The sequence below is a fragment of the Nelumbo nucifera genome, chromosome 4 (genome assembly GCF_055504915.1).
Source record: "Nelumbo nucifera cultivar China Antique chromosome 4, China Antique-T2T, whole genome shotgun sequence".
Lineage (NCBI taxonomy): Eukaryota > Viridiplantae > Streptophyta > Magnoliopsida > Proteales > Nelumbonaceae > Nelumbo > Nelumbo nucifera.
In genome coordinates, this window is record NC_142652.1 from 89,995,594 (window position 1) to 90,006,426 (window position 10,833).

The window sequence follows — 10,833 nt, forward strand, 5'->3', positions numbered from 1 at the left end:
AGCCAGCTGTCAAGGATGTTCCTTTATTGCAGCAAAATCTTGCAACTGCACAATTAAAAAAAAGAAAAAGAAAAACAGATTTTATCTCTATGCTGTGTTTGGTTCTGCTAAAAATGTATGAGAGTGCAAATGAAAAAAAAAATGCAAATTTTGGTTTAATTTTATTTTGGGTTTTATTTTATTTTGCTTTATGTCTTATTTTACTTCATTTTTAATGCAATCAAACAAAGTTAGGTAAAACTTGAAACAAAAATAAATCACAACTTGCAGTCAAATCATTTGCACTACCATAGTTTTGCATCAGTAAAAATGAATTTATACTGCAACCAAACTGGATTGTATTTATCTACTTATATTTAATTTTTTTTTATTCTTTTGTATTACATATATTTTGTGTAGTAGGCCAGGTGTATAATTGAGTTGAGCAGATTAAACTTTGACATGTCTTGACTCGGTTCAATGAAAATACTGATATGTTTGAGCTCGAATTCTAGTTAAATCACTCTATTTTCCAGTATAACTAATCAAATTTATCCTAAAATTCAAATTCAATTAGAATTAAACTCAAATCGAGTCTAATTGAACTTGAGCCCAAAAGATTTCATTGAAGCTTGAATAATTTGATTGCATCCTTGGGATTGAGAAGAGAGAAGGATGCACATCCTTGTCCCCTTTCCACCCACAAAACCAACAAGAAGAGATGAACTGAACCACCCACACAAAGCCTACCAGAATTGTGAAGTTTACCTCATTCCTGGTGGTATCCAGAAACACCACCATATGAACTAACTTGGGAGTTGGAACCTTTTTTATATATAGCTTTTCATGAAGAAAAAGTTATATCTCTTGGTACTAAAAAGATAGATTTGCAATGGTTTATTATATAGGTGGAGCTGATTTGATCTCTGAGATGAGAGGCATACAATAGTGGGGTCCAGCTAGTCTGAGAGACAAGGGCACATTGCACTCTGACTCAAATGCTTTTTAATTCCCTCTATACTAAAGGCTCTCATAGACTGGACCCAACTAAGGATACTGCTCTCTCTCTCTCTCTGTTCATGGAAGGTAACCAATTAAGCTCAAAAAAGATGGATTCCACTCTCTGTCGGGGATAGAGTCAGGGTTTATGTGAATAATGCTTGGGAGTTGGGAGGGCTATAAGCGTGTGTTTGGGTCGTGGCTCTGCTTACTTTTCTTACATAGCAACCCACTCAGCCTCAAAAACAGGAAAAAGGAGAAGATGAGATGATACTTTGGTTTTCGGTTGCTTTGCTCCCTCAATTAGTCTATCTAGTTTGCCGTTTGCGAAGAATGTGTTATTTAGATTGGATTTTACAGGGACTCTACGCAAGCGGAGAAGGATTGGAAGCAGGGAATTCCTCATTTATGGGCAACCTCTAGTTACAAGCAACACAATGCGTTCCGTTTAAGCAAATAAAATAAAAATAAGAGGAGAGAGAGATAGATAGAAAGGATTCCAATACTTCTCTTGTAACTAAAATAATTACTTTTTAACATATATATAATAAATTAATATAAATATGAAATAATGAATTTACTTTATATATATATATATATAAATTTATGTAGCATAATATATATAATTATATAAAATTTATACATTAAATGAATATATATTATAAAATAATTGTACGTAAATGGGGTTAAATCCCAATCCAATCCAATTAGTTAGTAGAGGTGTAAAGTGGGTTGTGTTGAGCCGGTACGCGCAAAGTGCGGGCCGTGCCGTGCTAGCTCGCGGGATGTCATGAGTCGTGCCGCCCTCCCCAATGAATAGTTTGGGAGTCGGCCCGACCTGGCACAGCCCACGGCCCAAGCCCGTACGGGCCCGTGCCATGCCGTGTTGTGTCGCGGGCTGGGCTGGTCTTGTGAGCCAAGCCTTGGCCCACACCAGGCCATGGACCGGGCCAAAGTTATTTTTGCCTATTTATTTTAAAAAAATTGAAAAAAAAACTTAACATTTTAATTTTATATGAATTTTGATGTATACAATTGCCTATATATACAATAATTAAATAAATTAGTATAATAAAATTGAAAACAATTATTTATTTTATTAATATATTATATACTATATATTATTATATAATTATAATTTATATTATATAAATAGTATATATGGGCCATGCCGGGTTGGGTTGTGCCAACATGCGGGCCACGGGTGTCACAGCCCGCTTGGTCATGTGTCGGGCCGTGCCGGGCTAGGTTGTGCCGACATGCGGGCCGCAGGCGTCACGGCCCGCTTGGCCATGCGCCAGGCCATGCCAGCCCAGCCCGTGGACCTAAAACCCTAGGCCTAGGATGGCATGGACCATTGTGTTAGGCCTGGCACGACCCGTGTTCCATCGTGCCAGGCCGCGACACAACCCAATTTACACCTCTATTAATTAGACAGATCATCCAATTCAAAATCAAAATCAAAATGAGAATTGAAATAAGCAGGAATGAGATTTCATTCCCAAAAGAGGAAAAGAAAATGGCTCCTTAAATGAGGGAATGCCAGAATGTGATTCCAATTCCGCCCAACCAATTCGGACTCCAATTCTAGACCCCTATTCCTGCAAGCCAAATGGGGCCTAAAATCAAATAGCAGAAAAGGTTTGATGTAGACATGGCAATTTGGTCGATTCGAGTTGGATAAAGGCAATTTCTGGTGGGGGGATTGATTCTTAACTCTAAGTATATAGATTAGGATTGACCTAGAATCACCGGTTCAACCACCTGAGTCAGCCGATCTGTGACCAAATCAACACTTTTTTTAACCAAAATATGAGGTTAACTGTGCAGTTCAAACAGTTTGAACAGTTCAAATGTTCAGGTCAACATTGGTTTGAAAATAAGGTGATTCGTGACTTGATCACACCCAACCTGAATTCCTTTCGGGTCGGGTTGGGCCAGGCACCTTCTTAGTTTGGATCACTAAACGGGGGACCCTAACTTGCTTTCTCCCAACTTTTTCTCAGGTCTAAGATTTCATAATAAGAGTTGCATAATTGCTCCTCCATTAGACGATTATAATCCAAACAATTTACAATGTGGGTGGGTCCGTTTAGAAAGATTTGTAGGGAAATGATCAGCTGACCACAGAACACTGGCCACAATCTATGTGAACATAACACCACAGCCACACTTTGAAAACATCTCCCTATGAAGTCAATAGATGTAGATGTTGTATATACACTGATACACGTTTTGTGATCAAAAGATCTTGGCTCAGGCATAACATAATCGAAATGACCCATTCTGATTCCATTCTAGACACCTATTTCTGCAAATCAAACACACTCTTAATGACATACTGGTCCTTAATCCATTCATAAGGCACATTTGTTATTAATTTGTTCTCATTAAACTTAGGGATTATGGAAGTAGGAGATGAGTTTAACTTCTTTCGGACCCACCTAATTAATTATTGGGTCCACGAGGGATGATGAGTAATTAAGAACTGGGTCATGTTTGGATCAATCCATGAGCCTAAATAGAAATAGTCCAGTGGTTTCGGGCCACAGAAAACCTACCTACACAGATTTTTTGCTTGATTTCTACTTCTCTCGTTTTCAGACTTCGAAACTTTTTTGTCATAGCTCTTTTTTCTTTTTCCTTTTCACATTTGAAAAGCTTACTTAGTAAGAACAAGGGCGACCTTTGTTGTTCTGGTTCTTGCTTTAAGAAAGTTCAATTCTTTTCACATTTTTCCAGAATCCCAGGTAGTAAAAGCTGTGCATTCATTGGCCAACAATATATATGTAGGTTTTTTGGGATATGCAAATGGGGGATAGATAACCATGGGATAGCTTAGGTTTGGTACTTGGTACTTGGGGTGATCATTGCTCATTGCTAGCCTGGTACAGAAAGCCCCGCCTGCCTGTCTCTGGCCCACACATTTCTGGATCTGGGCCTAGGTTCTGACTATAAAGTCTATATAACTAGCTAGCAGTCTAGCACCTTCACAAATGACTTGGTAGTTTAGGCCTTTAGGGGGTTTGGATGATCACAATTCACAAATGACTGGTTAGGCTACCTAGCAGTCTGGCACCTTCTAATATGAGGTTTAAGCCCAAGTTTATCAACCCAGGCCCAATTTGACTTTGATCCAATATAATATATAATTATGTATTATAATATATATATATATATACATACATACATATATATAATTATATATAATATTTTTATTTTATATATAATAATAACTAGTTTTTTTATAGTTCTTAATTTTTATATGTCAAATAAAAAATAATTTTTTATTTTTAGAAAATGTTTAGTTCATATTTAAACTCGAGCTTATGAACTTTTGACTCAAACTGAATTTGAGATCAAGTATCTAGCTCGAATTGAATTTTTGACTTGGCTCAAATCCACCCCTATATGTACATACTTTATATATATATATATATATATATATATATATATATATATATATATATATGCAATATGCATAATTAGAAAAAAAAGATACTCTTATATAAATAAAATACATATATGTATGTACTTTTTTCAGGCAGGTTGAAGTTGGATTGGGCTGGGCTACCTGAAACATTAACCAAAGCCCAACCCAATATAGGTCAGGCACAAGTTTTTTAACATAGGCCCAGCTTGCAGCCCAAACATTTTTAGGCCCAATCCATACAAAAATTTGGGTTGGACCTGCCCAAGTTACACCCTTAATGGTCATCTAGCACTTGCCCAAGTTACACCCTTAATGGTCATCTATCACTTCTTCCATGGTCAAGAATGAAGAATATACACTCTCGCTACAGACTTTGACAGAAGAAAAATCCCTCCCCCACCAATTTACGTGTTACGCTACTGTGCCTAATTTATATCTTATACTATTTGTAAAAGAGCAAAGGCCCCTTCTTTCTACAATTTTCATTGGACGTTTTCTATCCCCCTTGTCTAAACATACTATGGGCATAAAGAGGGCATATATGTCTTTTACTCTCATTTTAGAAACTGCCCACTTATAACTCTCCATGAATTATAAATAGTTTTGTCTTAGAGATACTGCCACGTGCAAATACACGTACATGTTTACTAGTACCCAAAAAAATGGTTTAAAATGGGACCAGACATCAACAAAAAAATGTCTCTTGTTCATTCTTCGGCCTGGTCTGATGACTCATGACTCTGATCATCAGCTTGGTATGACACCATTAAATAGATTGATAGAAACAAAAAAGAAATAACTAATCAAATTGGTTGATGATTAACCCGTGATATACATGGGTATCGATATTTTAATCCTTGAGAAAATACTCATGGAGGGTTGAAATAGTGAACTTACTCATGCTCCAAATATGCATTTGTTATGAAAATGAGAACAGATCCGGTGTTCCATCTATGACCATGAGCCCCATATCTAATGACTTAGGGCTGGCATGGGCCCATAGAAACCTGGACCAAGGCTTATATTTCATGGATGGGCCAAGGTATAGCCTTTATCATAGGTGGTAAGCCCAGCCTGGTCCATATCATTCTCCTCCCTCTTGAGTCTTGATAGTTGAATATAAGACATTGTCTTCAATGATATCTAAGCTAGCTAGAGGTCTCCATTCATAGGAAGGAAATACATGGCAAGTGAACGTGATATTCACTTGTCAGAATTCACAACAGACGAGATGATGGAAATTCGAATAATAGGTTTTGATCCTGTGGGGTTCCGGTTCCTTTTTCTATTTTTTAGAGTACAGATAAATGATGCATATTCCTTTTATCATTTCTTCAAACCAAATAGTGTATCATCTGTTACGTCCAGATTTTTTCAGGTCCAGTTCGGTACTCAGGAATATGGGTCTGGAATCGGAATCAGAATGTCCAGTTGTTTGGTTTGGTAAAATTGGAATCCCGTTTTCATTCCTGATAAAATGGCATTTCTCCATTTGAGGGAATGGTCATTCCCTCTCCCTCTCTTAGGAATAAAATCCCATTCCAGCTGAACCTAATTTCTATTCTAATTTCATTTTGAACCAAACAAACTATGGAAATAGATCATTCCAATTCTAATTCGAAAGAATTTCGACTGCAAATCAAACAAACCCCCAGTTCTATAGCATTTTAAGCAAGTTCTTGAGATGGATGTTTGAGGGGCACAATGTGGAATGTACTAAAAAAAATGAAGACTATTAGGAACAGCCACCCTCAGACAGGAGACTTGTATAGCTCATTTTCTGTGTCATATAGACTTGTATCATTGTCTTGTGAAACCGACCCCCACTCACGAGTCACGGCATCTTTTGAACAAATTCAGCGGGACGATGAGATGACAAAGGAAAGCGAAATAAGCTGAAAAGTCCACAAAATTGAGTGGTTATACACTTATATAATAGTGTGAGCGGTCAAACATAAAGATGAATCATGAATGGGCCCAATCTTTGCGCTTGGGGCAGTGACGCAGTCAATGAGGTATTAACCGAGGCGCGTCAATTGCTGGTTGAAAATCATGAATGGGCCCAATTCGTCACTTCAAACTCTCCGGCATCTCAAGTGCGAGCGCAATGGATGTCACATGTCAGATACCCTGTTCATGGGCCGGGCTCAGAGTCGGCTTTAGCCCAAATTTGTATGGGCCCATGTCTAAAATAATGTAAAATAGGATCTGAAGCTTGGCCTGTGAACGGGTCCATGAGATCACCAGCTGGTTCCCTCAGGATCAATTTTGATGATACCACCTCCACTGGCATTGTTGTGTTCGCAATGAGAAGGGCTCTTTTGTGTATGTTCAGCAGGCTGTGGAATCAATGATAAGGCTTTACGTTAGTATTAAATACATAGGATCTGCATCTTTTACAATGGGGCCCATGAATTTAATATGGACGTGAAACCTCATTATTAATTCCACAACCTGTTAAACAGCTAAAGCATTCAATTAATCCAAATTTCAATTAATTCCTATTGATCCCCAACGAGCCATTGTAACTGAAGCAATAGTTCTCTTGGAAAGCCTCCGCTATGCTACTTCTTTGGGGATCTCTGCTGCTAGTTGCAAGAGTTTTTTACTTGTTTGGTGGTGATAGGATTTATTACTAAGGGATCTGCTGACCATAATACATTATTGGTGATGGGTTTGCTCCTCACGTAGCGACACATAGCGAGGTGAATAAACAGGAATGGAGTGTGGAGAGCAACCTCATCACGTGTCAAAACACATCACGAGCTGAGCTGGAGGAACAAGATAAGGTTGTCGCACCAAACGAAGCACATCCCGGACGGACATGACATTGACATGGTATTCAAATAGGACGGTTAATTCGTTTGAAAATTGAAACGCACATGGTATTCAAAAGGCTAAGTTTGAAACGCAATATGACCCTGGCTCTCGCTATCCCCATTCATTTATTGAACTAGGGAAATTGGAATGGACCACTCAAATTGTCTTATTGTCCACATCATCCGCCCACATGGACAAGTCAATTAGGGATGTTGATGACGCTCCTTACTTGACCTAATCAGGGGAGTTTTTTTTTTTTTAAAATGTCTCAAAAGCTAGACTCAAACTTCATGAAGTCAATGATCCATGAAAGAAAGGGTTACGGCTCAAATGCATGCTTTTTCTTTGCTTCTTCTTTTGGGAAGAAGAAACCATGGTTATCTGATTCTTTACACTCATTAATACTTAACTATTATTATTATTATTATTATTATTATTATTATTATTATATATTTAGTGTATTATTTTTTTCATGTATTAATCAGCTCGTTTTTATAAATATGATAATAGCAAGATTTGAAATTACACCATGCTGGAACAATTCATTCAACACACCATCTGAGCTATCCCTCAATTATATATATATATATATATATATATATATATATATAATGTTCAAAATTTTAATATGAAACTGTGTGGTGATATTTTAAACCTTCCAAAACCCAAGAATTTATGAAAGCAAAATATACTTTGGGTAAATTGTTAAAACATCCCTTAAATTTTTTGACAATTGCTGAAATCTCTCCTAAAATTTATACCAGTGCAAGTGCATCCCTTCACTTAGTCGTCTCCCTTAAAAAGTTGACCAAATTTGCTACTGTCATCAACTAAATGTTTCTAAATATCAAAATTGCCCTTAAAATGAGAAATGGAGGTTTTATACTGGAATACAGTTAGCTTCGTCATCAACAAAATTAATGTGGAGACCTAGTAACTTTGGCTGTTTAGGGGCCAATAGCCTTGCTGTTGAGAGCGTTTTTGGGTATGAGAGTGGATAAGTTAGTATTTGCCCCTATTTTATTTTGACCAAAAAGAAAGACATGGGCGTGAATAGGTGAATGTGTCCAACCCTAAAATACTCTCAACAGCAAAGGCTGTTGGCCCCCGGCAGCCGAAGTTAGCTTGGTGGGGACAATCATAGCCCCTTGAAATATTAGAAAAGCAAATACTACTTCACGATGCACTATTGAATAGAATAACCGATACTCATGTGACCCATGGATGGATGACCATTGAATGGCTATCATCTTAGGCTGTGTTTGGTTTGAAGGAAATGGTAGGGAAAGGTTAAAAGTAAGAAATCCATACAAGATTTGTACGTGTTTTTCTAAATCACAAATATACTTCTTCATAATCTATATTCATCCATTGTCCTCACTTTGTAATCCTCCTATCTTTTGGTAGAAACAATTGAACATCATACAAAAATTACATTTTTTTTTGGTATGAAATGCCATGCAAACTTGATGTTTCTCTCTCAATAGTGCTGCATGATCACTAGACTTGATGCTAATTATAAACAATGCTGTTGGGAGTGGCACAATGGATAATATAATCTATATGAGCAAAAAATGAAAGAAATTGGTGTTAGGAAGTTGAGATAAGATTGAATTTATTATCATATGATAAGGATGATATGGAAAGTTTTAATTGGATTGGGATAGAGTTTAGAATTTAGATAGTATTTATTATGTTATGATAGAGTTTAGAGTTTAGATAGAATTTATTATGTTATGATAGAGTTTGAGATTGATTGAGATAGACTACATAGAGTCCTAAATGGAGTCTAAGAGTTTGAGTTTGAATAGGTTTTATCTGTTTTAATTTATAAATATGATGTAATTACTATATTCAAGTAATACAATTTACTTTCTCCTTCTCTATTATTCTAATATGGTATCAGAGCCCAAGGTCTGAACCTAGAGGCCTTCCATCATGATTCTTGTGTTTTCGGCGGGTGGCCAACATCTTAGTCACCTACCGGGTCTACTCTAACAATTTATTTTTTAGATTTTTTTGCTTCATATAATTCTTTTATATATGCTGAACTTTTTATTCCCTTATATCTGAAATTTTATTTGTATTATATATCTCTTAATTGGATAGCAACCATATCACATCTGACTTCTCAATTTCCATTGACTGCTCTACGTGTGTCCAATTACGGCATGGTTGTAACCAACTAGCAATCATGGTGGCACTTCCTTCAGATTATTCAGATTTCTTGGAAGATCTTCTTTAATCAGGCTGACGATGGAATATATATGTTGGTGAATTGAATAGGTGTGTTACTCAGTATCCACCCATTGCTAATGCCTTAACACATTCTCCCAATAAGGTTGTCTTCTATCTTCTATGATAAGTTGTCGCTACACTATTTCTTGTTTAGGCCCGTCAATCTTGTGCAATCATCTATCTATCCATCAAACGGCAGACCACCACCATCTATTTGCAACTATTCAATTCAATCTACTCGGTTATTCTCTAATATGACTGTATTGGAGGAAACAAGTGGCACATGTTGTATTAATCAACCATGAAAGTGTAGACCTGTATTTCCCTCATCATGCCATCAGAATCAATTTTCTTTGTATTACCACCATCTGACGTAGAACACCTACTACTCTCCAAGCCATGACCAACATATACTTGATCGTTTTTGGCATTTGCATACCACTATATTTTCTAGAGAATCACAACACACCACACTCCTGCCATACAAGGGGCTACTCCCAAAATCCGGCTTTTGGAATTACTTGACTATTCAATGATGTAGACGGTGACCCAAATTGCAACTCGATCAAACCAATTAAACCAATTCAGATTGGTTCAGGTTGGTTTGGCGACATGGATTTGCTACTCTTTCATTTGACCCATAAAGGCCTATTTCAATTAAAAAAAAAAGAAAAAAAAACAGCCAACTAAGGCATCTTTTATTTGACCCAAGGTGGCCCTTTTTTGGTTTAGCCTATCAAGGCATTTCATTGAATCACTAATGTCTTTATTGGCTGTTGTTGGCCCATTATGGCCCATTTCATATTGGCTCAAGAAGCCAGCCCATTGAGGCATTTGGGTTGACCTATTGACGTCTTTTGTTGGCCTATTTTGGCTTATTTTCAGCTTGGCCCATGTTGGCCCATTGACAATTATCGCCATCAGCACATGAAAGCTTTCTCTTAAAGAAATAATAGGTTTTCATCATCATGCTATCATCACGCCCATTGTCACATTATCATCACAACATGCTTAGAGATTTCGGCACATCATCACATTGTAAAATCTTTGGTCAAACACATGACAAATTTTGATCCCCACGTGTTTGAGGGGGGCGTGTTAGGAAATTGAGATAAGATTGAATTTGTTATCATATGATAAGGATGATATGGAAAGTTTTAATTGAATTAGGATATATTTTAGAGTTTAGCTAGAGTTTGTTACGTTATGATAGAGTTTGAGATTGATTGAGATATATTAGATAGAGTTTGCTATATTATGATAGAGTTTGAGATTGATTGAAATAGACTACATAAAGTCCTAGATAGAGTCTAAGAGTTTGAGTTTGAATAGATTTGATTTGTTTTATTCTATAAATGTGTTTT

General features: G+C 36.8%; 1 pseudogene; it reads left to right on the forward strand.

The window, feature by feature from the left end:
- The first annotated feature begins 6,391 nt into the window (after positions 1-6,391).
- Positions 6,392-6,469, forward strand: LOC148800827 (U4 spliceosomal RNA; annotated as a pseudogene).
- Positions 6,470-10,833: the final 4,364 nt, after the last annotated feature.